Here is a 23,653-nt window from a genome sequence, read left to right on the forward strand (position 1 = left end):
AAAGTTAAAAGAAAAAAAAAGGTTGGAAGGATTGGAAGTGGGGGAAAAGGCAACAAAAGGCAATTCAGTGTGCCCCAGCTGACATCAGTCTACATGGATCTGCATCTCCAAAGGTGCATATTTGCATCATAGTTCATTTGTCAAATTAATTTTTCAAACGTTGTCATGCTGTGTCAGCAGCAGGTTTGAGCTTCCAACTTCATCTTAAATAGTACCATCTTTGCAGGCCAAGTCAGTCATGGTACAGAATGTGATTAAGAAAATAACAATCTGCTTTACTTTTGTATTTGCATGTAACTCAGACGGGTGGCTGACTTGCCCCGGAGCCAGTCAGATATCGCTGCGTTACTAAGTCTAGCAATATGGGCATCAGATGCAAAAGCTCAATGAATATACAAATCACGTCATTCTCATGGGGAACTGAGTCATGATAAAAATGGTTTCCAAGTGTCCCCGTTGAGGGAGACATACAGCCATGCACTGCTGCACCTAAAAAAAAAAAAAACAAAAACAAAAAAGGAAGAAAAGAAAAGTTGTTGGAGAATGAAATTTGGGGTTAAACAAGGATCTTTATGAATAAGTTCAAGTTCCAACAGAGTAGTGACATCAACACATGGGAGCGATGACAAGTGCCTTGATCTCAGGACAGCTTTAAATGCCAGGCCACACGGCCAGCACTCTTTCCAACCGTCCCCTGTTAGCATCCAACGAAGCCAGGCTGGAAACAAGATCCATATGCCTTTCTGACCTCATTTGCAGATAGAGATCATAAGCGAAAGGGAATACAGCCACAGTGAAGGGAGGCAATTAACGGGAACACCATTACTGAGATATGGGACTGATTAACGGCCGCATCCAGCCAAGCCAAATAGATAAGAGGGAATCTGATTGCTCATTGACTGCTTCTCTGTGGTGCCTCCTCAGTGAGCAGGTTCTTGTTTTCTGGATGTTGGACCGTGCGATATCAAGGCCCCCTTGATTGAGCCAAAAAAGAGTAGGGTGAAACCGCCATGACCGCACATCAGGAAGATGATCAAAGAGGCTACTGCTGGCTTCTGGCTTCTCATATACAAGGCTAAACCCCAACAGATGATTGTGCAAAGTTGTTACTCACAGAGGGCTCAGTGTTAACACATGTCGTAGTGCACTGATATGAGCGACACCTCATGTACCGGTCACTCCATTTAAACGGTCATTGTACAGTTGGACTGTGAAAGACGCAGAGACTTTTTTTTTCCTCCTCGCTCTAAATTTTGTGTGTGTCTAACTAAGTTGAAACTTTTGTTTCCCATTTATGAATTGACTGATTGTCCTGCGAGACCATCTGCTGTTATAACGTGACATCTGGAATGTATTGTGATAATTGCAAAGAGATTATTTTCCCTCTGCAAGTTCTATTTTATACTAAAGACAAATGCAAAACAAACAGAAACAGCTTTAATTAAACACACTAGTGCTTTTACAGCAGAGGCTATGGCATGTATTACGTTTACTAGTATTTTAAGGTACCACTGAGTTATGGCGCTCGTCCTCTGGGGGGCCAACTGTCTCCATTTATAGAAATCTTCAAGCCTGTGTGTGTCAGCCAGTCAATCTGTGTGTTTTTAACTGACTCTCAGTCTTTGGTAAGGTGGTTTGTGTTAACTTAAGGAACTGATGAGAGACATCTTTAAATTACTGCAAGCTTCATGTGTATATTAATGTAAATAACCACTGCAACCACCGAATAGGATTTCCAGCCCACTTCTATGTGGGCTTACATTGCATGTCAGCGCGATTGCGTTTCAGTGCACGGTTATTAAACCAAAATGAAAGGTGTCTTGAATTGACCTGTGCTCTCAATGGCCCTCAGTCTTCACAGAGCTGTTCCAGACACTTGTAGGCGACAGTGTTAAGTGTCATAATTTCACTATTTTCTCAGACATAAATGCAGAGACGTAAAAGTCAAAGGTCAACTGCATAAAGCTTCCCTATTTAGAGGTCAGTAGACGCAATATTGTCTGGGGAGAGGGGGTGGAGTGGCACCTTGGAACAAGAAGGCAATTCACAGAGGAAAAGTTTAGGAAAAATGGCATCTGGGTCTCCTTCCTGCCACAAGACGAATAGAAAATTAATTGTAACACAGACTACAAAGGTCTTCATGCACCACAGAAGAAGAATAATACACTTAAGTGAGCCCAGAGCTGCAGTGGAGGATTAGAGGTCTTGTGCTGGATGCAGTTCTGCTTCAGTGAGTACTTGAGTGGTGGCTGGTTACAATACCAACTGTTTCTATTTACAGCTCTAATTTTTTAAACCACACTGACAGCGGGAGAACGTTTGGGATGGCTAATGGACATCTATATCAGTGCTTTCTTCATAGTTCAAATTCAAAGCCTGACAAACAATTAGCCACTCGGTCATGTCAAGTACAGATGTTTGCTCCCCGATAGAGACAGGGCTCTCACTGTTTGGAGAAGTTACGGTACCTGATAAGAAAAGGCCACCAGCAGCGAGAGCGCACTTTTAAGGGAGCCTTTATTGGTGGATTTTGATTCTGAAATGGAAAATCTGATGGATGAGGCTCTTCTATAGGAGGTTATTTCACAGCAACACATTTCTAACTCACGTTAGCAGCAAGATAAATTGCCACAATACTGAAGCAGTTCAGGAAACCTGTGAAATAATCCCTGATGATTGGTCCTGCAGTTAAATCAACTTCCTATAACCCAGCGAAAAACAGTCACAACAAATACCATTTTCCAGACACGATAACTCGACTGTTGTTTGTACAGTAAATACTCTCTGGGCTTCTCACTCTCTCCTCGTTTGACCCTGGCCTAGGAAGAGCCATTTTTGGAGCTGAGGAGAAGCAACGGGTGTTCTAGTTTAGATACTTCACAGCTCAGTGGGTGCCTTAGCATGTTGATACAAGTGCTGGAAAATAACACGCAGTGCAGTTGATTCATGCCATTTGTGTTTTTTACTAAGTTGTCATGCGTGGGATTATTTTTTAGAAGACCTGGGGATAAAACTGACCCATATTAGCAGCAGATGTTTTGGGTCATCGAGTGTGTATTATGTGTTTTTCCCAGAGGTTCGTGGTGAGAGGCGGACCATGGCCACCAGAGGGGTAGTTGTTTGATAAAAGTAGAGCTTTTGCAACTTGAGGGCAGGTGAGCTTTTGACTTGAAAGGAGCGAGTTAAACTCTTAGACCAGTCAGGATAATCTTGAGGGGTAAAGGTGAAAGACTAAAAAGGCTGTTTTATCAACAACTGTCACCCTGCATGCTAACACTGGTGTTTGAAACACACTGTAGACCCCAAGTCAAAACATCAAGCATAATTTTGTTTGAGAAAATGAGTGTAGGTTTGACTTATGTTTGCTGGCAGAGTCATTGCACCCATAAGACAGACACCAAGCCTTTGTGTAGTCAGCACTGTGCCAGAATTAGACATATTGGGATTTTTTCCTTATCACTTCTTGCTAAAAGATAACGAGAAGGTCAATCCTAGTTCCATGTCTATATAACATGATATTAAAGACAAGCCTCTATTAATGTGAAGACTAATGGCACACTGCTTGAAACTGCTTATTTGCTTTGCTTGAAAATGCTTACTTGCAATACTGTATAAATACATGTATGAGAGTTCTTCCTAAGAATTTTTTTTCATTAAATCCACAAGTATTCTTTTGCCATTTGGATGCATCACATTTTTTCTTTCTCTTCACCCGGTGCAATATGTATTTTTACCTCGACTTTTCTCTCAGATGACTAATGATGATTTCCAAAAGTATTCACTCACCCATCCAGATAATTCAGTTCAGGTATTCCAATCGCCTCCATGGCCACAGGTGTATAAAATGAACTAGGTATGCAGACTTCTACAAACACTTGTGAAAGAATGGGTTGTGGTGGCAGCAGATGGTGAAGTGCATAGTGTGTAGAGGCCGCCTACTTTTTGATGAGTAAGTAGATACAGAACTTCAGGCTTCATGTGGCTTTCAGATTAGCTCATGAACAGTGTATAAAGCGCTTCATGGAATGGGTTTCCATGGCTGAGCAGCTGCATCCAATCCTTACATCACCAAGTGCAATGTGTGTTGGATCCAGTGGTGTAAAGCATGCTGCCACTGGACTTTAGAGCAGTGGAGATGTGTTTTCTGGAGTGGTGGATCATGCTTTTGGCTATCTGATAGATGACCGTTTATCTGGCAGTTGTCAGATACTTGGAAAGTTTTTTGTGGAGGGTGGGTTATGGTGTGGGGTTGTTTTTCAGGAGTTGACCTTGGCCACCCGAGTTCCACTCAAACTCTTAATGCTTCAGCATACTGAGACACTTTGGACAATTTAATGCTCCTGAGTTTGTGGGAATAGTTTGGGGATGGACCCTTCCTGTTCCAGCATGATTGTGCACCACTGCACAAAGCAAGGTCCATAAAGACGTGGATGAGTGAGTTTGGTGTTGAAGAACTTGACTGACCTGCACAGAGTCCTGACCTCAACCTGATAAAACACCTTTGGGAAGAATTAGAACAGAGACTGCAAGCCAGGCTTTCTCATATTAAACCCTATTTGTTTGTTTGTTGTTTGTTATTGTGTGGTATTCCTGATGAGCGAATACTTTTGACAGCCACTAATGTGTCTATCTGTAGGCTCACTTTTTTACCGTGTCTGGTTAGACAGTATACAATGACAGTGAAAAGCCAGAGGTATACATCTATAGTGAAAGCATGTTTAAAAACAAAGATGCCAAAAAGAAAAGAGAGAAAGAATAAAAACAAGCGAGAAAGCAGAAACAGTGAATTAGTGAGCTCAGGATATAAATACCAAGTGTGCTGATTAGTAGAGTGGAAACAGGTGAGCAGAGTGGCAGGGAAATCAGGTGATACAGCAGGCTTCAGTGCAAGGCAGGCTGGAGTCGGTCTGAACATAAATTACAGGAACACAAAAGCCAGAATAAATGAATGAGCAAGACTGAAAGACAAAAACTGGAAGATATTCTGTGAGTCTTACGGCTCTACATTTAGCTGAAACTCGCTATAAAGTTCAGCAAAGCTAAAGAGGGCTTATAAAAATCAAAATATCGTATATATCTCTCCAGACAGAAGGTTATAACCCGAAGTATTTCAAAATAACTTAAAAAAGACTTTATATACTTATTAAAACTATTAATAAATCCAGGCCACCTCATTTCTTTTGAGCCAAAGATGTCTCAGTGCCTGGTTGAAATAACTCAACCAATCTATCAGTTCCAAATTTTTCCATATTAAAATTAACCTTTTTTTTTGCCAGCGGTGAGTGAGATGCTGCTAAGCATTAAGACAGGTCTCTTGTCTCTTGTCATATTCCGATTCATCGAGTGCCGCAGCCTCCCGCCCTGCCTTCCCCCAGTCTACAGCTGTTAAAACACCCCACATTATTCCCATAATTGTTTCAGTGCGTGGGCCGTTATTTTAACGTGCCAAGCTGGATGAGTCGGGAATCGAAAACCGTTGTCCCATATGAGGCAAGTGGTTTTTTTGACTACTGACATTCCTTAGTGTATAAAACAAAATACAGCATCATATAGACAGACGCAAAGTGAAACGCATTACAAGTCACCCAGAAACATTCATGCCTGGGTCTGCCATGTTTAACATTTCTGTAATATTTTTTCCTTCCAATTGCAGCAAGACTAACTGTGACACATCTGTTTGGCGAAGACTCACGTGTCTGATTTGCATTTCTTAAAGTCTGGAATTGATATGGAGGAGTAAAAATGAAGCGAACACAGACAACTTTTCTCAGAAATAATGGCGACTTTATGGACTGATATGAATTAACAAATTCTCCAAGATACACATGTGTTTCTCAAGTATTTCCTTTTGGTTATAATAAGAGGTTTTTAGTGACTCACAATTTAAAGTTTCAAATTTTTCCAACATTTGGCAGAAGTAAGGAGCCAAAGGAGTTTCTTGTCCAGTTTTGAGTTTTTTTTCTCCTTCATTTGTGTTCACTACGTAACTTTATTGCTAATTAATCATTTTTTCTTACCCCTTTTAAAAGGTGTTTATGTTTCTTAACCACTAAATAAGATTTAGCGATTTAACCAGAAATTTCTTGGCCATTGCTTACAAATCTGTCTGCCAGTAATTTTTCTTGGTTCCTTCGTTGGAGCACAATGGCTTTATGGTTTTGGCCGCTTTCTCACTACGTTGGTGTTTTATGTAACCTCCCCTCTGCAGACATTTAATAATTACAATCCCCTTTTTCTTTCAACATCTGTTAACAGCTGCAAGAAAATTAATTTGAAGCCAAAGCTGGAGACAAAAAAAGAGATAAAAATGACTACAGAATCACAAGAAGCCTCTCGTGAGCAGCACAAGCCTGAAGGTTTATAGTTCTCACTCACAAAATCTCTATAAGGTGAGATAAAGAATGTAACTGATCCTTATGCAGCTGCAGCTTTTAACAGTTACGAGTGTGTAAAAGGTGCTCTGTGGAGGCGTTCGAGTTAGTGTGGTGTTTTTCGTCAACGATAAAAGCATGAAGTAAGAATGACATAGCCGGGGTTGTCTTTCCTACACAAGCTGCGCGCAATAGCTCACATTTTGCAGGGGATAATGAGTGTCTGTTGGCTTGGACTGCCATCTAGTTACAACTCCTCTCAGGGACTGTGAAAAAGCTAAATTTCATGTTTAGTGGTTGCAATGGAAAGCGAGCTGGTTTATGATATGGCCCTGTTATGCTCACCCAATATCTAAACAACATGTTGAAGGTTGCAGAGAGTTATAGAGAGAGCAGAAATTAAGGTTACACAAGGAACGAAGGATATCAGAAGCAATCTTTTGGCTGATGACATAAAAGCAGAGTCCATGACAATTTTAGTAAGCTGTTTCCAAAGACCAAGCCACTGCACGTGTACACAAAGGAAACCTGATACCTGATGTGATAAGTTGGAAATGTCAGACCACACTTTTCTTCTTGCAAATGTCTACGTTTGTGTTCACAGTGTACTGATGTGGCTACATCAAAAGACGTCTTTACTGCAAGTCTGAAGCCGAGGCTTAGTCTGTTGAATGCAGTTCATGTGTTTTGAATAAACTGGCTTTACTTAAACCTCTCTGCCAGAGAGGCAGTGAAAATGAGCTGCCAGGGTCAATGCATTCCACAGTGATTTTACAGTATGCAAATGTTTGGAATCTAAAGGAAAAAAAATCACATCCAGAGATTTATTTCACACTTGCAACAATAAACACTTGACTCTCCAAACTGCCAAAATTCCAGAGATACATAATTTTGAGCTTGAATTTCATTTTCGATATAATTCCAAATAAAAAATTATATATTTGAGATAAAGAAACAAAGCAGAAAAACATAAGAAAATATTGTCATTCCAGTGGTTTGACTTGGAAACATCAACTCTACTTTCATAGTTTCGAGATTGTGATGGTCCATTGATGGTTGGACTTTGTGGCTTTTTCCCCCACACTTGAATTTACCAATAAATGGGGAAAAAATTGTTTTATTATCTCGCTAAAAATGACTTTAAGATAATGTGGGAGAAAGCAGCTATAAACAGCAACAGTAAGAAAAAAAAGTGTCATACAAAACAGGTCTGTATGTCTATTTAGCCCAAAATTTGATATAATAGAGTATATTAAAAAAATCTCAGTAAACTGTACATGAAATGTGGAAAATGCTGATTAAATGTGATGCTCATTTTGCTTAGACTGAACTGAAAGCTCAGCTAAATGTTTTGGAGCTGGCAGTCTGGCTGCAAATGTTATGCTTGCCCCTATAGATCTGCAGTGACTGTGGTGATTACTTAAGCTCTTGAGAATTTCTTACTATTTAATAAACTCTATATGTGCATATTTAGCACACTTTGTTATGACTTTTTGTGCAGTCACCACTGATATTCTTGCAAGCTTATTAGCTTATTTATTAAATGTTTAATAAATAAGCTAAATAAACAAAAATAATACAAAATGGCATCAGTGTTTGTTTGCACGCTATAATTACACAATGTGGCCATCAGAAAACAAATGGAGAATAATTTTGCATCATAATTAAGTGATTATTTTGTGATGAAATGGTTGAAAAATTGCTGCGGTGACAAACTAATGATCACTTGCTTGCAAAAAGACAATACATTCTTCAACACAGAGAGCACACACAGCCTCTTTTGTTCATGATGTGAGATGCTAAAGCAGAATATCTCATGAATATCTGATGCATAGATTTGTAACTCTGGTGGCTGAACCCAGTTTACACTTAGAAGCTGTATCTAAAATTTGGAAAAGTTTTGCCGTCTGCAAACAAATCTCTGAGTACTTTTTGAGTCCTTACATAAGAAATTATGTTATAGTGGGGTTTGCATTTTAAGAGACACAACAAACACTGCTGCAGTGCAAGTCTGGTTTGTCAAACAAAATACATTTCTGCATAACTAATACGTCAAGTCTTATTAATATTAAACATTTCATCAGTAGGCCAGCCAGCACAGGCACAAATGTACACACACTCACAGTACACAGTACATGACACAGCATCGCTGATGGTCCTGCTTTTTACTAATCTGAAACGAAACCCAACCTCAAAGGGCAACAATGGGACGTGGTGGAGACTAATGTTTTGAAAAAGGGGTGAGTCACACTAAAATCCATCGGAACTGCTTTCCATGGCTAATTAAAATAAACCAGTGGCCTGCAATCACGGAGCCAGTTGGCATAGGCCGTATAAACACCCTGCTGCCTTAAAAAGGGAACCCGTGATTCGTAGGGCCAAAACAGTGGCAGACTTCCAAGACGGGTTAGACTGAAAGTGCTGGGCTGGACAATGACTCAAAGGACACATCTGGGATCACTGTGTCGTGAAAAACACTGGAGATGTTAAGATATCCACACAAACAGGCGCCCTGTAATATTTCTCCAAACATGCATGTGAATATTCCATATTTGACTGGCTTCCTCTCAGTGAAGTGTTTACCTCTGGTAATGTCTTCTCACAAGTGGCATGAAGACGTGACAGCGGATCTTGGCGTCGCGCTTGATCCATCCCAAATGGGCGAGCCGTCAACGTGACAGTAGGTGAAAACAAATATGCCTCAAATCTCATGTGAAGTAAAGCTTTCCCACATGGAAAGAAAGAGATTCCAGGAAGGACTGGGATGGGGTGAACCATCAAACCTGAGATTCGGGTAGTGATACTGGCAGCGAACTGACTCCTCCTATCTCCTCATTTCACCACTGGATTGTGCATGTGTTGAGTGTGCCATGAACTTAATTGTGCAAAGTCTGGCTTTTATGGAAATGCACATAAATTACTGCTGACCATATGTCTGTCCACAGTTTATGCATTTGTAGTAAATCAGCATGCATACCTGCAAATATTCCTACAAGCAGAGAATATACACTGACAGAAAAAAAAATATATCCAAGGACACTCCCAGACAGACACGGCATTGGCTTCGTCTCAATCTTTCCGGCTCAATTTGCTGATTTTGGTCATAGTTTTATTGAACTAACTCTGTATACCTGGCTCGCACTCTCTTCATTCTTTGCAACAATAACACGACTGTGCCAGGAGGTTCCTGTTCTCACTGTTCAGGCTTTTACCACTTTCAGCGGGAACAGTGCCAGGCCCTGAAGACTTTTCATGTACATTGATGCGATTTTTGAGGTTTTCATTTATTTTGAGAAGGAAGAGTGCCACATCCACTTCATGTTTCATTCTTAAATGGTGCTCTTTACTGAAAGCTCAAACGCAAGATGAGACGTTAGTTTTGAAGAGAAGTGTTTATCAGATTGGCCTTCCAGACATGCCATCACTTCCATATGGCTCCAACAGCAATAAAAATTATATAGTTTTTAATTATTTTTTATAGTCTTATCAGTCTTAATTTATTTTTACCCTTGCCCACTGACATCTCATCATCCATGTGGTTTGAGCACACAGGCAAAGAATAACACATATCAAACCACACTGAGCAATATACAAGACCAGTGTGAAGGACAAGAATCACTTATCATTCCCATTCTGCTGTGTAAACAATCTGCTGTAGGTCAGTGGCTACAGCACTTGCGCTGTTACAGCACATATAAACACACCTTGGATGATGAAAAAGGTGCTAACAGGGCCCAGAGCGTGAAAAGAGAGCACAGTTTTCTTTTGCAGAGGGCAGATCATGATTTGTACCACAACATAAAGGAAGACTAAACAACAATCAATTGGTCTCGATCCATTCAAAAACAAAGATAAGCAATATGTTGCACACATGGAATAGACTGGCATGGCATTTTTCTCATCTTACTGACCACTCAAAGTGCTTTAGACTACCAGCCACATTTGCCCATACACATTAAGCACTTTGCCTCACATCTATGGTCAATTCAGAAACAACAATTAACCTGACACTGATGTCTCTGGATTGTGGGTAGAACCACCCACAGACACAGAGAGGACATACAAAATCTACACAGAAAGGCCCCAGCTGGGGTTCAAACCAGAAGCATTCTTGCCATTAAGTGACTGCTCTACCACTGCACCACCTATAGAAGCATGTCATCAGGTAATTCATATCCATCCATCTATTCCTTCATTTTTGTTGGGGTAGAAGTCTAAGCAAAGCTGCCTAGATGTCCTCACTGGCGTCTCCAGCTCTTCTTGGGGGGAGGATCTCCAAATCCCCCGAGAGACATAAACTTTCCAGCATGTTGCAGCTCTAGCCAGTCTGGTTGGAGAAACCTGAAACATCTTACTGAGGAGACATTCAGGAGGCAGATTTGACACATGCCTGAGCAACCTGGGTTAACTAGGCTCCTTTCAATGTGCATGAGCAGCGACTCTAGTGTGAGCCCCTCCTGAATAACTGAGCTGAGTTACACTTTCTACATCAAAGAGTACGCAAGGGTCAGCTTGGGTCAACATGGTATAACGGTGCAAGAGGACTCAAGGCAGTATAAAAAGCTGTTTAAGAAGAAAAACTACCTTTCAGTGATATCTGCAGCTTTTTTGTTATGTTCAAGGAATTATGTTCAATTCTAACCTGGGGGGTGTGCTGAGACACCCTTTATTTCTTTCATCGCCTGTAACTTTTGGTCACTAGTTGATGCAAGCAAAGGTAGGAGGGTAAATCAATGCCCACTAGGAATGAGTCTAAATTATTGTCTCTGCTGTGTTTGTACAGGGAGCAGGCAGTCATATGCCTTTTCCAAGTCCAAAAAAATACATAGACGAGTTGGGCATTTACCCAAAGGACTGGACATATAGTAACAAATGATAAAACCCAATCGGTAGAAAGTGGTAAATTGACAGTTACTGAAACTTTTGTTAAGTGTTTTTCTTTTATTTTTAACAAACAGTGAAATGTTAATTAATAATAGTTGTTAACTGGTTAATATAAAGCTTACTCTTCAAATGTATTTTAAATACTGTTTAGTGTAGATAATAAAATTATTTGAATGGCTTTTTTAAAGTTGTTTAAGAGTCGCTGTGGTCTAGGGAGGACACAGGCAGGGACACCAGTTTCTCATCTTCAGTCTTTGGCAGGTTGTTTTTCTACTCATGTGATGGCATAAAATCTGCTTTCCTTTGTTTTTGTGCTGTCTACTTACTTATTTGTCTCCTTGCAGCAATCCTGTGGGAACAACTCTGGTATTGTCTCAGTTGGAGACTTTTCTGTCTTCTAGCCTGTGAAAAACTGGAAGATTGAAGCAGTCTTGGAAAAATGGAAATACGTACCTGAATTCTAGTTAAAAGGGGGATTTACCTAAGTAAAATCTTGCTGTTTGGAAAGCTCAGCTTAAACCTAACCTGACGTCTGTTGGACTTATTGGAAACCTTCATTAAAACCATTAATGAAGGTTTCTGCATTTGAATCTCTTTAGTGGAACCTTGAAAACAAATCACAGTGAGCATGAACCTGGAGATCACGGTGTGTCCTGCTTCATTCACGTAACTGCTAAAAAGATTGCAATTCAGGCAGAAATACAAAGAGTTAGGAGTGAAATATGTCTCACTGGGATAAGAGGTCTACACTCTGGAAAAGGTTGGCATTAACTACTTACATAAAAAAATAAAAAATTCAGTACTGGTGATGATTAGTTAACATTATTAATAATAACCATTATCTGTAGAACGTCAATGTACCTGTTTATTATAATTTTATACATATTAGGGGGTATTATATTTTTTTTTCTTTACATATGTTTTGTAGAATTTGGTCCATGGTTTTGACCAAATTAAAAGAATAAATAAATAAATAAATAACTGAAAATAAGCCTGAAAATAACAAATATAGGTTTGTTTTGGTCAACAGGTTCATCTTTTTCAAAGGAAATCTGAATCTGCATACAATAAACCTCTTTTGCACATTGATTTTTTTTTAAGTACCGACTTTCCAGCCTGCTCAGCTTCTTCAGAGATAGCCAGCGAACAAACAAAATCACAATCACTTTCCGAGGGAACAACCCCTCTGGGTGAAGCTAACAGCAAAGCCAACCATAAAATTGACTGTATAAAAGGAAATTATATCTGCAGACCCACAAAGTGGAGAACGGCCACATGATAAAGCACCAAATGAAAAATCCAGATAGGTGCCATGGCAACATGGCCCTTTGAGCAACATGCAGTGGAAATTGAGAGGTTGAGAGTGAATGCCAATTAAATGATTTTCTAATGTACATCCTTACAATGACAATACAGATGACATGCTTCCTCTACTGCCTTTGTTAGCATCACTGTGAACAGTGAATTGACAAGTGCATGTCTAGGGAATAAAAATGAAATGTAGGAGAAGGAATGTCTGAATTGGAAAAGAGATGGGAGATCCAGCTGTTCATGTTCAAGTGGGAGCAGCAGAAACTGAACCTGGTGGTGTGTAGAGGAGAAAGAACTGGCATGTTTAATACCATGTGTAAAACCAACACAGGTACGGAGTGTTGATCTGTTTGTCAATATGAGTCACAAGGCAATATTTACCTATCATCTTATATGCCAGGCTGCATAAATATGTTTCGTATGTAAATATTTAATTGATCCTTTGAAGTGCAAACAGAACTTTGGAGAAAATCCATTAGAGAGATGTTGTCAATACTCTTTAATGTGTTAGAGTGTGATCTATCACTCACTTATCAGCAACCGCCAGCTGACATATAAAATTGAAAAGATCTCCTAAAATGGGAATTTTTCAGAAACTCACTCTTGTTTGGTAAACATACAGTACCCGAAAAAAATCACTGTGATTTTTTTATGAATATTTCTCCATTTTTGGTAAAAGGTAATGTTTTCACATCTGCCTCTTTGTTTGTAAAAGAGGGAAAAAGAAACAGTGAACATAACTGAATAGGGAACATGATTGAAAATGTGTGGGGCTAAAGTCCTTGGCTTAAAGCATCAGAGAGTTAGATTAAGCGATGTTCCAGATTGAGACTTTAATTATTTGGCTGCATTTGTGTCCCAGGGTAAAAATCAGACATCTTGGATTCCTAAACAACATGGCATAAAGTAACAAAATCTGCCACGATGAAATATCAGAAAACACGCAAACCTTTGAATGGTCTAAAGCTGTAAAACTATTCCATGTTAGAACAGGGTTACACAATAAAGCGTGCCAGTGCAGTGCTTGATTAATGGTTAACTAACCATCTAAATACAAACTGACAGGTTTTGATCCGTTACACATCTGGCTTGCTTATTTAAATATTATATCCTCTGGAATTTCTGATAACTTTTATGACTCACTTGGACTCCACTGTGCCATGCAAAGAAATGTTTCAGCAACTAACCCCAGCTACAAAGGAAGCTTAGGGTAAAAGGGAATCTTGCTATAATTATATCAATTTTTGTTACAGCTGGAAGAAGATGAAAGCTTCCTTTTGTTTTCAGTCTTTGTGATAATGTAAACTAATTTAATTATTAAACTTTGACATGCACAGGCATGGAAACTGATCTCAGGTAACTCAGTATTTGAATAACTGAATGGCTTAAAAATCCATTTTGGTAATGCTTTATATTAAGACCCTTGTAATAAATGTTAGTTAGTAGGTAATTAGCCACTTATAAAGTCCTCACCAAAGACTTAGAGGCACAATGTGTTTTTAATAAGCCTAAATAAGCATTTAACTAAATTAGTTATTTACAGTTACCAATGTTGTTGTTTTTTGTTTATTTGCTTTTTAAAAACAATGGATTTGAATTGAAAAATGTAAAGATTTCATGTATTTTTAACAATGGATAGGTAAGTCAGACAGTAATATAATAACACAGTTATACTAATAAGCAATATAATTGCTTATAAGTAACGTATTGCATATTATCTAATACTTATTACAACAGTTTTACTGTGATTTTGTGAATGTTTTCATCAACCCTAGAAAATCTGGCCAAACTAACTAATACACGAGTGCAGTCTTTTGACTGACATCCCAGCCTTGAGCCTGTGCATTTGAAGGAAATTGTAACTCTTCTTTGGGTTCCTATGCCTGAAGGAGACACTGAATGGGTCTGTGTGTACTCCTGAAGTCTTGAAACTGGATTCTCACCAATGGCTGAGGGTGTATTTGCTGTTGTGTACCCCCACAAAGGTTTTATCCCTCCACTTATCATTCCTCAGCCATCAGCAGCCCCACAGCGAAGTGACACTAGAGCCCTACGCCTAATACAGTACACACATGGTGATGACAACAACAGTCTGATGGATAGGTTTGCCGGTCATGGAGATTAATGGACAACATTAAGACAGAATTTCATATTGGATATCTTTCCTTTGATTGCTTTCTGAGCTGCACTATAAATAACACAATATATTATACATGTATACATACAAGTCGGTGAACCAAAGCTAAACGCACAAAGAACTTTTAAGCGACATTCAAGAGGTCAGCATGCATTTCTCGGGGTATCTCTCGGTCGCTGTCTCACTCAGTATAAGTCAATGAGTGTGGAGCCTTTCAGGTTTCTCACACAGTGGCAAAGATCCAGAAGAACTGCTGTGACCATAAACTACTCGGGCCCAACTAAAAAGATAGATAACCCCGTCTTTTTATAGCATGGAGAATATATACTGAAGAGTTAGAGCCAAGTAGATGTGCAGAGTGCAGTGAAGGAATCTATCTTGTTTGTGTCACTCAGATCATTCAGAGACAAAGTGAGGACAAACAGACTGGAGCAGGAGAGAGGAAGAAAGTGTTTCAACAGGACTGTGCTTTGGCATGAGTGAAAGGTGCTGAGCAGGTTTTTAACACTTGTAATATTTCAATTTGTGACCCATATGGGCAACTTCCAGGTGTGCCTATAAAAGTGCCTGTAAAACACAAAATATGCCCAAAAGGAAAAGATCAAAAACTGCTTCATGAATAATGCTGAACAGATTTGCTTACTAGTTATTGCCAATGATACTCATCAGTGGGAATAAGCAATGGAGGTTTTGAATTTGATTTATATGATTTTATGTTGAAAGTCGGGTCCATTTCACACATCTGAATTTATGCCATCTCCTCATGGAACGGCACCAGCCAGCACCACATGCCACATGGGTCTTCTAATGCAGCGTCACAGTGTTTCAAGGCATTTCCAGCACTGTGGGCTTAAGGATTTTTTTTTTTTTTTTAAGATTGGTGAGCTGTTGTGACGCCGTCTCATATAAATTACACAAACGCACAAGAACACAAGGGTCACGCTGAGGTTGGTCTTCAGTCATTTTTTTCATATTTCAAAAGGTCACCATTAAGAAAACATAATTCATTATGAAAACTTAATGAGAAAGGCAATGACGAATTGAATTGTTTGCTCTGATTTATCTAGAGCTGAAACTGCTGAAGGGCAAACTGTCGGCACAGGGTGACCAACGTGGGGTGGGTCATGGGGTGAAAGATCCTAGCACCATACACGACCTAATGTGACCTTTTACTAATGCCTCATAAGCAAGACACGCACACGCACACACACACACACACACACACACACACACACACACACACACACACACACACACACACAGACAGATACATCACAACTTACCATTGCAACTATATGCCCAACCATTACCCAGTCATTAAAGGTTAACTGAGTTTTTTTTTTTTTTTTTAATGGATCACATTTTGATAGTGGGATCTTGAAACTGCAAAATTATAACACTGCTATAGTTAAATACCTTAAAATCGAATAATGAAGTTTTGGGAGAGAAGATCAGGTAAGTCAAAATATACTCATCGCAGTTGTACCGTCTGTGCACTGGAACAAATTTTGAAGAAACTGTGGCAATGTGCTGGGGTTTTTAAGACGGTCCTTTTATTCATTTTTGTGATTCTCACCTTTCTTCCAAACTGAAATTCAAATTGACGATCGTCTTCGTCGGGGCAACATGCCAACTTTGGCATAGTGGATAAGGAAGGCTGGCTGATCACATTCACGCTTGATGAGTTTGTAAATGTGTAGCTTTTTCCTGTGGTTTGATGCAAATACAAGCCAACTCCAAATGAACCATAATGCATCACTACAAACCACGTGAGAATGTTCAGTCTGCATATTGGCCGGATGTCTCTGGGCTGGGAGCATTGAAAGTATATACAGGAAGAAGGTGTGGTCACATTCATTTCACGGCTAGTTGCTAACTCATACTTTTAGATAACTGGGAGCATTTTGAAAAAAGAGTCCAAATAAGCAAAAACTCAAATATTTAGCTGTAAGTCCAACTGAGTGGCTGTATAAAGACAAAGAAAGATTATTGTGAACTGTGAACCACTCAAAGCTAGTCTAGTAGTCCAAGAATACGTGTATGATGCTGAAAATGAGCAATATCGCCTTTTAATTATATGATAAAACCTAAAAAGATAAGTAAAGTGAAAAAAAAGATATAGTAGATGAGTGTATCTAACTTTACATAACACTGACTCAGCTTAAACAACATAGTATCCTGACAAATCTGCCCATAAGATTTTACAGCAGGTACTCGAGGCACAGTGTAAGGCCAAACAACTCAGCGAGACAAAAGAATATGCTTGGCACTGATGGTGGTTTGTAAGGAGGAACAGACTTCTCCCGTCACAGCACGACTCCCCTGGTGTGCCAGTGACACATGAGATGAATGGCACTGCCGGCTGACCAGTGCTGAGTGTCAATGACAAATGAGAGAAACGTCCACCAATCAGAAGGAAGACACCCCTATCATGCATGGGGCTTTGGGGGAGTGAGTAATTTGTTACAGGTTTGAATATATCACAAGAACTGATGTGAATATCAGTGGAGTCAAAGCGGAGACATTGAGGTTTATAAGGACTTCAGTGAGCTTATTGTGTATGTTCAACATGTCATGAGATGAAACTGAAACCATCCTCTTCTATTACTGAAGCGAAACTGAAGAATTAAGTCCCTTTTCCAAATTGAAGCATTGCCATCAAAAAACAAGTGAAAACAGGTACAATGTTTTCCAGGGTTTTCATGCCAAAGAGCATGCATAATCTGATACACGGAGATTAAAAGACCCATAACAGCGACTCAGCTTTATTTTCACAAACTTATACAAAATCCTCATAAAAGCTCAGCTTATGGGCACATAAATGTGGATGAGTCTTTGGAAGAGTATGACCACATCCCATCCTCCAAGTGTATATTCCTGAGGACATTTATGGCTCTCTATAATGGATTGTGGCCGGTTAAAGATTCCCTAACTGTTCCTCTTTACTGCCAAGCAGTTCTGAATTTGGCACAGATCTTTTCTCTTGAGAGCAGCACGTTTTCAATTAAGTGGTACCACTAGTTTCAAGTATCTCCTAACTTCAGTATTTTTGCATTCTTTCTTATTTTCTTAAGGAATCACATTTGACTTTTGTAATAATGGACCTGCTATAAAATGATATTTATTTAGCACAAACTTATAAACCGAAGAACTCCCAAATCCACACCCTGGTACTCCAAAGTTTCTCAAACAAAGACCTACTCTTTTCACTCTTACTCACTCCCTCAAGGGCAAGCACCCTTTATGCTTTAATAAAGTCACCTGCTCTACTCTGTCAGGCAACCATGCGAATACTGTACATTTTAAGCACATATACATCACCCAGAAAAGCACATATACACAGCTAGTGCAGAACCCATTCATCAGTGTGTTTATATCAATAATTTCACATAATTACAACTCTGTTTTGTCAGGCTCTGTGGAGTTGGAGTGTAAATGCTTGCTCTTGGCTCAGAGTTGTATTTTTCATTCCAGTAGGAGGGAAGTGAGAAATGGAAGGTTCATGAATAATGCCTCTTGCCGTTGGTGTAACAAGGACAAGATTAATCCCCTCGCACAAACACAGAGCCCTTTTTCTGATTAATTTCACATTTATAATTCAGTAATTGCACAGCTTGGACAGTTGGATATACAGCTAATGAGATTTACACATGCTCCTTGGACCCAGGTCCTGCTCGGCTGTAGATACTCTTTGCATTGTGCATAAGTGAATTTGCTGAACCCCTCCCCCCAACTCCTTTAAATCCCCAGGATTAGTCATTAGTAGTAGAGAGCAACTTCAGCAGATAAATGATTAAAACTTGAAAATATATTTTTGTATTTAGGCAATAAAGCTAAAAATGTGATATTTTAAAATTATTTTTTTATATGCTCTTAAACCTGACATGTGACATTGAGAACACCTTTACTTCTGAAAATAGTCTCTCAGCAAATACATAACTTCCTCCTGTTTGTGCTAAAAAACAGGTTTTTCTATACTGAGCCTTTTTGAATATAAACTATATATTCTTGACATATTTTTAAAAACTTCAATAAGAATCAATAAACATAGTAGAGAAAGAGGAGTTTGCGTGCAATAAAAACAATGCAATAAATTTTGTGATCAGATGATCAGAGCAAGGGTTTCTGTAGATGTTTTGGAATGTTTTTGCTCCATGCTCACTCATTTCACCTTTGTTGGATTGTTCCCACCTGTGTCTCATCAGATAATCAATCAATCAATCAGTCCCTGTTCATATTCACTATATATATACCTGCCTTCCTATGACAGTTCATCTGTTTACCTCCACATATCCTTGCTTAGGTTTTTGCCCCAGGTGCCTTTGGTTTTCACCTTGTATTATTTTTTCTGGTTGCCCTCACTTTCAGCTTGTGTCCTGCATTTGACTCTACTTAAGAACTAATTCATGACAGTTCTATGGTTTTCCTGACTAAAGTCATGCTCGCATGATATATAATGATTTCATACACTACTGTTGTTAACATAGTCGCAGTCAATTTAAGATTAATTACTTTGCACAAGGCATTCTGGCTGATGATGATTAAAGTTAAATTAACTCTCTACCATAAAACATTCACATGCAAAACAATCGCACAATATGACGTCTACAGTATTCATACATCCGAGCCATGGTAGCAGTAAGCGTATGAGCAGCAGCTCTTTTGGCACTGATTAGTCCCACATTCTTGTCAAAGTAGACGTGGTGTTTTTATTTTCATGCTCCAGCAGAGGACAGGGAAGCCAGGGGTGAGGCAGTTAAAATGACCATGACCAGAACCATACGCCGTAGCTGTGACTTTCATTGCCTCGCATATCATTTCAAAACCGTCCAAAAAGCACTTCTCTCTGGACACTTGAACCAGTCGAACAGGCTTTCATCTCCTGTTCTGGCTTGTTGGTTCTGTCCAATCTGGATTTCATTCCCGCCGCTCACACTGAATAATGCCTTTGTAGTCCCTCCCTTCCTACCACACACACCCTTCATGGACAATATTTAATGTGCACCAAGTGACAAGCCAAGGAAGTAACCAGGAATGTTACAGACTAGTTATTGGCCCTGAGAACCAGTATACAGGTCAAGGGATTGGACACTTTTCTAAGCTTTGACCGAACTTATGAGAATTAATCATGTCTTTAAAAGAGCACAATAATGTGAAGAATGTCATTGTCAAATTCACAAGACTGTTACAAGAAACTCAGTTTCAACTATTATCCCAGCGGGACGCTGTTAGTGCCAAATTGCATTTTTACCGGTGTGAAAGCCAAACCTACTGACTCACAAATAGGCTGTGAAACAGAAAATGTAAAATACATCACCTCATTGCTGAAGCCTCAGCACAGGCTTATGGGCGAGCAGCATTAATAGTGGCATGTTCCCATCTCACACATCTGGTTTGTGTGATCAAACAGGCCATCGGTTTTATTGCTTCCAAAAGAAGAAGCAAAATGTCTAAACTCACCTAGTGCTCGAAAGGTTAAAGGCACTATTTTTTTTTTTTTTATCTGAATATGAATAAAGTAGACATGCATATATTTAAATTTTTGATAAAATATATACAAACATCTCTCTTTGTTGTGTAATCTGTAATGATTTCCGAAGAGGTTGACAGATAAGTTACAAATATAACGTGTTGGGTAATGAGAAGATAGTTTCTTTCAGCTGTTCCCTTATTCACAATGGGTCACAACAACAGATGGATTTGCTTATTTGTTTTGGCATATTTTGTTGCTGGATGCCCTTCCTGGTGCAGCCCTCCCAGGGATTTGTGCCTCTTCCTCTTCCTCCTTCATCTCCTTGAACTGGGGATCTCCACCTTAAAATTTTTTTTATTCTGTTTTATTATCTGTATGATCTAAAGCAGGGGTAGAGAACGTTAGTCCTCGAGAGCCAGTGTCCTGCAGCTTTTAGATCTCACCCTGGGTCACCACACCTGAATCAAATGATTAGTTCATTACCAGGCCTCTGGAGAACTTCAAGACATGTTGAGGAGCTAATTTATCCATTTAAATCAGCTGTGTTGGATCAAGGACACATCTAAAACCTGCAGGATACCGGCTCTTGAGGCCTGGAGTTCCCTACCCCTGATCTAAAGAGTTGAGCACATGAACACAAAAATGCAAAGTTTCTTTGCAGGCATGCATACACCAGAAATTTAGAATCATTAAACAATTCCAATAATGCATAAGTATTGAATTTATAATGATTACAGTTTAATTGGAGCAGTTTTACATTATAGTAATTTTCTATAACTGACCACAAAAACTAAAGAATCCCACACATTCTCCATGACTAGAACTCATTTATTATAATAAGTTATTCAGGAAAAACATTTTTCAATCTTAAGGATCTGTTACTAAAACAGAAAATCTGGGTTTTAATTACTGTTTTGAGCAAATAAAATGTTGGTATTATTATTGTATATTTGGTATCTTTTGCCTTCATTTCACTCAGATGATGTAAATTAAGTGATCAAATTGTTAAACTGTTTGCTTTGCAGATAAAGATTGTGTTATTTGGTGCAGCTCAGCAATCGGGACTCTGCTTGGGGATTCTTAATAACCCACATAAATATTAAAAATACAAAAACTTGAACACAAAACACCATGCATGCAGGAAGACATGTTTGTGGTGGATTGAGCTGTGGGAGTAAGCCGAAATTGTCATCATAATTGTTGTAAACATCAGGTGATAATATCTATGATGTGCACTTAAATGAATATGACTGGGAGATTACCAGCTACTCTGCTGAGGAGGAGGCTATCATTGTGAAGCCTACTGCAGTCAGCTGCATTTATGACTCCATTTCTCTAAATAGCATTGCATCCACTCCAAGACAGGAAACACAGTCAGCACTATAGGGAGATACTTAAATTACTTTATTTGATTATTTTAGATTGAAATTAGAGTAAAGAAAGTGGGAGCACTGCCAAATGACATTATTGCAAAGAGAAACTGCATAAATAAGGATAAGAAGTCATACCAAGATAATTGGTTACAGTAGGTAATTTAAGGTGGTAATTTTTCTCCTTGAAGAAAGCATAAGATTGGTTTTCAGATGGTGTTTTATCCATTTGCCCTGTTTTTAGTCATGTGTTCATGTTTTAATTTATGCACTCATGAACACATATTTAAACATAATAAACACCATGACTCAACTTGAGACAACAACAGTGGCTAGCGAGAGGCAGAATGGCAAAAAACAGATGAAATTGAAGAAAATGAAAGAGTTTGGAGGTTTTCTGTTTGAATGCAACTAGTATTTCGGGCTAATTAGGAGGAATTACGATAGTAGATTTGTGTTAAAACCATGAAAATTATCAAGGATACAGAGAAGGATAGCAAAGGTGAAAGTGAGATTAGGATTTTTGAGGAAAACTAATTTGTAACTTGCTTATATCACTAAAAACATCTGTGGACATTAGGCTCATGCTGTGGACTGTGTGCACCACAGACGATCCCACATTTAATGGAGATGCAAAGTTTAGTCAGAGGTGGTAGTGGTTTAGAAGAAATGGCCTACGATAGCACGTCCTCATTGACTCCTTTTGTGACTCAGTCCCCTGCTGGATGACAATGCGAGTAGACACATCATTAGCCTGAAGTGGAGATGGTAACACGCCACTGAATAGGACGAGAATACATCAAGGCAATGATGGACCACACATGTTGCTCCTGACCCAGAGTGCACTGCATGTAGAGAAGCAACAACACTTTTGCCTGTACATTTTTACTTCCTTACGCAGCTCCAAACGCCCGTCCCCAATGCCCTTTGCAACAGACAAAAACAAATGGGATTCAGAGGACAACTGCAGCAGCGGTGATAGACAGAGATTTATATAGAGGGATGAGCAGAGAGAGTGATGGAGTTGTCTACTGCAGATCCAGTCCCCACATCTGTCCGGTTCTACTTGGCAGCACTTCTGAGCAATTCAGTTGGGAGAGAGATATGCAGGTGCTTCTTTTTTTTTTTTCCCCCTCCACAAACAGATGCATCAAGCTAAGCTGAGCCAAGCAGCAGACGGACGGCAGTGTGTCAGATGCATGAAAAGAAAAATGTTTTGTTCAGGCCTATGCGCACTCGGGAGAGACGTGCTTTTGGCAAAGTATTTAAATAAAGTCACTGTTTTTTTGGAAAAACAGTCTATCCACTTTCTTTTCCAATCCGTGGTGAAACTAAGTCAGTTGAACATCCCAGGGATGAAGAAAAAAACTTTTCAGATTTTGGATAACTAAAACAAAAACATATAAAATGGAATTTTCCTTTTTTTTTAATCAATTCTGTAGCCAAAATGAACAGATATATTGTATTATTATTATAATATCATGACATAATGCAAATATTATATGACTACTATATCAATAATACAACAGGTGTTTCTGTCATTTGTACACAAACGTCCTCTTATGCCCTCTGAATGTGTGTTCAGAGTAAAAAAGCTCTCTATATAACATAAATGTAGAAACTGGCATGTTTGTGAACATGTTTGTGTTGTTTTTGAAGCGCTAAGTGTGGCATTTCGTGCACAAGCTTACTATAGTGAGTAATCAATCACAGCGTGGCTACACCTTAAAACATAAACTGGTTGTTGTATATTTCTCTCTGAATGGCAGCATCATTCACAAAATAAACAGCATGATGTTTTACAAACTTGAAATTAGCAGCTGAGACCTATAAAACTATCATCGATCAACAATCAAGAGAGAATTCATTATTTTCCTATTGACCTCTTTACAGTCTGGCTTTTTCATGCAGCTCGAGGAGTCTCCCCCTGCTGGTCATTAAAAGGAATGTGAACTCCTGCATTGGCTCCATCAGTTATAAATAATTAGGTCATGCTTCAAGCTGAACAAGAGACATTTTGAGTCATTTTATATTGGAATCGCAAACAGTGTTTTGACTCACCAGGATCTCCACTTCTGACTGTTATAGCTGGTCAAATTCTCGATTT

Source organism: Oreochromis aureus, linkage group 8, assembly GCF_013358895.1.
Source record: "Oreochromis aureus strain Israel breed Guangdong linkage group 8, ZZ_aureus, whole genome shotgun sequence".
Classification (NCBI taxonomy): Eukaryota; Metazoa; Chordata; class Actinopteri; order Cichliformes; family Cichlidae; genus Oreochromis; species Oreochromis aureus.